Here is a 7,732-nt window from a genome sequence, read left to right as displayed (position 1 = left end):
GTCACATTTTAGTATCTCATGTATCATTCATAACACTCCCTAGATGTTAGAGACCAGTATTTGGCACTGTTCAAGTCTGATATACATCTTGAGAAAATGGGGTCTTGACTGAAGATGTTAAATGAATATATTTGTGGTGATACAAATATTCTTTGATGGGAATTATTATTATTATTATTATAATTATTATTATTATTATTATTATTATTATTATTATTATTTTACACACACATATCATCATCATCTGTCGTTACTAGTCCATTGCAGAACAAAGGCCTCAGACAGGTCCTTCCACTTGTGTTTGTTGGTCTTTCTGGGCCAGTTCACACCAGCAAACTCTCAGTTCGTCAGTCCATCGTCTTCTCTTCCTTCCCCTGCTTCTTTGACAATCTCTAGAGACCCATTCTGTTATCCTTCTATTATATGTCATTCTCATTATAATTCCTGTCGATATCCTTTTCTTTTTCTTACATGTTGTTAGAATATTCTCTACTTTAGTTTTCTTCCGTTTCCATGTTTCTATTTCTGTGTCTCTTATTGTTATTCCCATCATTATTCTTTCTAAAGCTCTTTGAGTTGTAACTAGCTTATACTCTAAGGCATATATATATATATATATATGTGTGTGTGTGTGTGTGTGTGTGTGAATATATATATACACACACACACACACATATATATATATATATATATATTTATATATATGTATATATATATATATATATATGTGTGTGTGTGTGTGTGTGTATAAGTTATTTTTTAATCATAATTTACAGAGAATGATGGTTCATAGTGTGGGGCTCCGGGTGTCATCCATTATTATTATTATTATTATTATTATTATTATTATTATTATTATTGTTGTTGTTGTTGTTGTTGTTTTACTGTGATTTATACGATAGATGAATAAGTATCCTTGATACAGGGCATCAAGATATTCATTATCATAATCTCCTCCTACGTCTATTGACGCAAATGGCCTCGGTTAGACTTCGCCAGTTGTCTCCATTATGAGCTTGTAATTCAATACCTCTTCATCCATCATCTCATACTTCATGCTTCATAGTCCTCATCCATGTAGGTTTTTACGCCTCATAGTCCTTATCCATGTAGGCCTGGGTTTTCCAACTCTTATAGTGCCTTGCGGAGACAAGGTAAACGTTTGGTGAACTAATCTCTTTTGGGGAGTGAGAAGAGCATGACCAAACCATCTCTATCTACTTCTCACCATGACTTCAACCACATATGGCACTCGAGTAATCCCTCTTAAAGTTTCATTTCTAATCCTTCCCTGCCATTTTACTCCCAATATTTTTCCAAGGGTATTGCTCTCAAGTCTATTAAATCTGTTGGAGATTGTTTCATTGTCATACCATGACTCATGTCTGTACAGTAACACAGATTCCACTAAACTGATATATAGCCTGATTTTTATGTGTAATCTCAGGCGATTTGATTTTCAAATTTTACTTAACTTAGCCTTTGTCTGCTTTGCTTATTTTAATCTGTCACTAAACTCTAATTCTAAAGACTTTTTATTGGAGATCATAGTATTAGGTTAGTAGTGATAGACGTATATTTTCGTGCAAAACACTATGCATGCATCTCTTTCAAAAGAGGATGAATTTATATGTGATGAATATTAAATGATATGTGTGTAAGTGAAAAAGATTTATCTGCATTCAGAGCTCTGGTGCTTCTACAACTAGTTTTGTTTGTATGGAGAGAGAGAGAGAGAGAGAGAGAGAGAGAGAGAGAGAGAATACGCGAAGTAAACACTTTTGATTCAGGATCATGCTTTAACACATTACTGTGACTAGTTTTGGTGGAGAGAGAGAGAGAGAGAGAGAGAGAGAGAGAGAGAGATAATAAACAGGCGAATACCTTCTTCCCTCATGACTCAAGCTCAGCCGGTTACAACGCAACGTTCTTTACCTTACTCGACATTTCTGGGAATGAAAATATGAAAAAAAAAAAAAAGGGAAAGAAGACTAGTCTTGCATACGTGCGCAATGTCACACGTGCATCTCCACAGATCTCTCTCTCAGGTGGCAGAGCTTTGCGTACTACGGGGGAATAGAGGACACGATGAATTAAGAGGTGAAAAAACCCAGGGTCGACCTCTCTCTCTCTCTCTCTCTCTCTCTCTCTCTCTCTCTCAGTGCAGCAAACATTTTCTATTTATGTCGTATTAAATGTGTTTAATACGGGTTTATGTAATTCAATGTAAATGTTTTTATGATTACGTACGGGCATTGCATTGGGTTGTCTGCGGCACTCATTTGTTAGACAGGGATTCGAGACCTCACTATCCTTATGAGCCCTTTATGGAGGATTTCGAGGTGCCTATAGGGGTACCTTTAGAGTCATGAGCAGCCATTGCCCGGCCCTTCCTGGTCCTAGCTTTATGCAGAGGAGCTTTGACGTTGATCATATGTATATATGGCCAGTCATTAGGGCAATATCCTGTCCCTTGCCTCTGCCATTAAAGACGACCTTTAAACATCCTCCCCTTCTTAATGATACTAACTTAAAATCTCTACGGGAAGGGAACGTCAGACTTCGCTTCCCTCCAATTATACTTCATGAGTCACAATAACAAGATTTGCCTTAAAAATGTCCTATTAATATCACGAGGAAGTTTATGAGCGTCTCTGCGCCCCCTATTTATACCATCAAAGGGAAAGGGATATCAAAATGTCGTTTGATAACCACCCTAGATATAGTAAAGGGTCCTATGATGCCTGGTAATTTATACGCCCAGGTGTCTGCCAACTCCAAGCAAGATGGGACCGTATTTAGACAGAGCTTATGCAGGCTCGGCGTTGTGTCATATTAATTCAATGGGAGATTAAGATTTTCATTGACTGAAGTTTTTGCAACTTCGATTATATTCTATAACAACAACAAAAATTAATAAAAACAAAAATAACAATAATGATTATTGATTGGAATTCACGGTGTCCATAAGCACAAACAGCAATGGTCTCTACGTAAATGAAATAATAATAAAACAAAGACATTGGTGGAGTCAATCATAATATTGATGAATACAAGGAAATGAAAAACAATCGTCATCAGATTACCTCATCGACTCTAACTGGAAGAATAGAATGACGTCAAAGAGAGAGAGAGAGAGAGAGAGAGAGAGAGAGAGAGAGAGAGATTATTTATTCTTTTTCTTCTCCAAATCCTCTTAAAAATTGTCATTATACTCTTCAGAATTTAGTGAGAAGATTCACGGAAGAACAATAATGTTACTTTAGAAGCACTGAAAACTGATGCAATGAAATGAAGTAGAAGTTACACAATGGTACATTGTTTCTATATATATATATATATATGTGTGTGTGTGTGTGTGTGGTTATACATATATATATATATATGCATATATATACATATATATATATATATATATACGTATATATATATATATGCATATATATATATATATATATGATTAATGAAAATGTGTTTCCTAAAGTTGTAGACTATATGAAAATATTGATAACTGGGCTAACCGTTTCAGCAGATTGAAGGCAAATGTTTCGTATACATACACACACACAGTCAAACAAATATATTTGCGAAATTACATTGCCTACAATATATATATATATATATATATATATAAATTATCATCATCATCATCATCTCCTCCTACGTCTATTCACCCAAAGTGCCTCGGTTAGATTTCGCCAGTCGTTTTTATCTTGAGCTTTTAAATCATACTTTTCCATTTATCATCTCCTATTTTTCGCTCCATAGTCCTCAGCCACGTAGGCCTGGGTCTTCCAACTCTTCTAGTGCCTTGAGGAGCCCAGTTGAAAGTTTAGTGAACTAATCTCTCTTTGGGAGTGCGAAGAGCAAACCTAAACCGTCTCCATCTACCCCTCACCATGATCTCATCCACATATGGTTCGTGAGTAATCTCTCTTATAGTTTCATTTCTAATCCTGTCCTGCCACTCAAATCCCAATATTCTTCTGAGGGCTTTGTTCTCAAATCTACAAAATCCATGGGATATTGTTTCATTGTCATACCACGACTCATGTCCATACAGTAACACTGATCTTACTAAACTGATATATAGCATGATTTCTATATGTAATTTCAGACGATTTGATTTCCAAACTTTACTCAACCTAGCCATTGTCTGATTTGTTTTTTTCAATCTTTCATTAAACTTTAATTCTAAAGATCCTTTATTAGAGATCATAGTTCCTAAATATTTAAACGATTCTACTTCATTAATCGTTTCTCGTTCTATTGCACACTCCGTTCTCACCATCTCTGTCTTTCTTCTATTTATCTTCAGCCCAACCTCGTGTGATATTTCATGCATCAGCTTCAGGTATATCAATCAAATTATCCCGCTCATAATCCTTCTTCATGACCTCACTAAAGTCTTCCAGTAAACGTTACCTTTCTTCATCTGTTGTTGTAACAGACCCGTCTCCCTTTTAAATAGGTATATACTTCTTTTCCCCCGTAGAGATTTCATGAATAATTCTATGAGCAATTCTTACACCATAGCCACTTCCTGAATTCATAGCTTTGTCAACCTCATCTGCTTTAACTATCTAAATATTCTCTCCAGTCATTCCTGGCTTTTCTTTTGACATCATCATCAATAGTGGAATACTTTGCATACTCTACCTTGTAATTTTCATTACTTCCTCGAAAACTTTCAACAATCAATTTCTACCTTTGTCTCCCTTTTATAGTTTCCTAAGTATCATTTGATATCCACAGTTTTCTCCTTGTAACTGCATTTCCCAAAGCTTCACTACCAACTAACTGATATATATATATATATATATATATGTATATAAATATACATATATATCTATCTATATATATATATATATGTATCTACATATGAATTTACACACATATATATATATGTATGCATATATATATATATATATATGGGTGCGTGGTGCCTGTGATATGTTTACATTTGGAAACTTGAATAGAAATATGCAGTCATGGTACTGAAACAGAAATCTGAAACGTCCATGCCTAGCAATCTGTTGGACGGGATTCGAGACACTCTCAAGCTCAATAGTGTCTAGTATTGTCTGCAACCTCACCACGCTTTTGAGCTAGGGATGGGTAATTTAGGGGAGTCTATAGGTCTTCTTGCTGAGTCAACGGCAGCCATGACCTGGTCCTCCCTGGTCCTAGCTTGATGGAGAAGGGACTTGGGCGCTGATCATATTTGTATATATGGTTAATCTCTAGATCATTGACCTGTTCCTTGCCTCTGCTATTCATGAGTGTCCTTTAAACCTTTAAATCTGACGAGCAGTGCCATTGTGTAAGCGGACCACGCAAGATGAAAATGTTGTCCCAGTGTTTGCAGTAAAATCTAACATATTTTTTAATGACATTAAAGGAAACTGTGCATTATGTTTTAACAGTTTTGGATTGGAGTATAATCTTGTGTAATGGAAAATACTAATGCCATCTCTTCTGAGACAAGTACCCATTTTTTCCGTGCCTCTTCCGGCCTGACAAGGGCTATTTTTAACGGTTTAGCAAAATGGAAGAAAGCTGGTCACCTCTACTTAATATTCACTATTCACTTTACATACAATGCTTACACCCTGAGAATTGGGTAATAAGGTATTTTCCCCTCCATATTTACGCCATATATCTCTTTCATCTCTAGATTTATTATTTATAGACATATAATTGATATAGAATAGACTTTCTGACACATTCCAATATTTGATCGTTTGGAACAGATTTTTTTTTTTCCTTAGCGTACTATATAATTTTTTATGTTCTCTAAAAGTAATCGCAATAATTGCGAGCTTTCTTCAAATAAAAATGTCCGTAATACCAATTTAATTTTAAAAAGCATGCAAAGCCATGATCTTTAAAATGGTACAGCGCATAAACGTAATGAGTATATTTAATAAATATCCATATTGATGTTATCTTTAAAAAATCATACAAGTGTATTGAAATAGAAATGCAATCTGTATTTTTACAGCACATTAACATAATGAGGACCTTTAAATGAATATAAATCATATTTTACCAGTTGAAAAAAGTTGCACCGATGGATTTTGCATCTACCAAAAAACTAATATTGCAATTTTTACATTACACGTACTGAAGTAAAGTGCTTCTACCTGAATTTATTTCAAAATTTGCATTTATGAATTCTACCAGGCTCCCTTGGCGACAACTACCCCCTCTAAGAAGGTCAACGCCTATAAAAGGGCGTGATTAAACTGTTGCTATGGGCGTCAATCGCTGTGCAGTGTGAAATGTTCTAGAAGGTCGTCTGCAGATGTGTCATGCTATGGGAAAAGGAAGAAGATTATTACGGGGGACAATTCGGTAATACTCAATCTCCCCTACTCTCTCTCTCTCTCTCTCTCTCTCTCTCTCTCTCTCTCTCGTCTACACGCACGTGGTTTTAGATACTACACGCTCTCTCTCTCTCTCTCTCTCTCTCTCTCTCTCTCTACACACACGTGGTTTTAGATACTACACGTCTCTCTCTCTCTCTCTCTCTCTCTCTCTCTCTCTCTTCTACACGCACATGGTTTTAGACTTCACACGTCTCCCCCCCCCCCTCTCTCTCTCTCTCTCTCTCTCTCTCTCTCTCTTCTACACGCACATGGTTTTAGACTTCACACGTCTCCCCCTTCCCCCCCCCTCTCTCTCTCTCTCTCTCTCTCTCTCTCTCGTTTACACGCACGGGGTTTTAGATATTACACGTCTCTCTCTCTCTCTCTCTCTCTCTCTCATCGAACATGGGAACATGGGCTTCCATAAGAATCATGGTATCCTTATCTACAAAATGTTTAGAATTCCTTTAAACGAACAAACCTGAGAACATCCACCGTATAACTATCAGGTTTCTGAAGAACCCGAACTACTGCTTTTTGTGGCTGACCGAGAAGAACACCTTCGAAAACAAACTGGTTTCAAAGTAAATATAGAATCAGATTAAATCAAACAAACGTAGAGGCCTAGGAAAAGGGAGGAATGTCTTCCACGAAGAGTATGACTCTAAAGTGCTTGAGCATGCAGCGAACTAAGCGTTCTTGAGATTGATCGTTTTCTTACTAAGGAATTAATGCAGATTAAAGGAGGGCAGTTTCTCTTTCGCTCCTTATTCTTCTTCTTGTGATTATTTCATGTTTATATATAAAATCTTCTTTTCTTTCTTCTAATTATACCTAAACGTTGTGAAAGGGTTTGCGCATCGCCATAAGCAAAGCTATACTAGTCAGGGATACCCATACTTGGTTGGTTTGCTGTGAGCCATCAGGCGAAATTCTCCCACCAGCACCAATCCTCGATGGCCAGCATGGTATGAACACTGGCCAAAACACAGACATGAATTGACATGTTTGAGGCCTTATCGTCGAATGATATATATATATATATATATACACACATATATATATAATACTCAGATATCTTCTATATTATATATATATATAATATATATATATATATATATATATATGACTTTACATTTCATGCACTCATTTATGTACTGTATAAAGTGACAGGTAATTTGTGTCTATTGTGGGCCCACTTGAAGGGTAAGAGACTTCTCTGAAGGTTAAACATTGGCGCCAAAATTCCCTCGTTCAGGCCTCTTCATATGAGTGCACATGTGCACGTGTGTGTACGTAAAGTGGTTGTTATTGTCTCTACGGGGGGAGTGGTCACCTGGTCGAGTTGGCACGTCTCCAAA

Source organism: Palaemon carinicauda, chromosome 14 (genome assembly GCF_036898095.1).
Source record: "Palaemon carinicauda isolate YSFRI2023 chromosome 14, ASM3689809v2, whole genome shotgun sequence".
NCBI classification, from domain to species: Eukaryota; Metazoa; Arthropoda; class Malacostraca; order Decapoda; family Palaemonidae; genus Palaemon; species Palaemon carinicauda.
Note: the sequence above shows the minus strand (reverse complement) of the source record.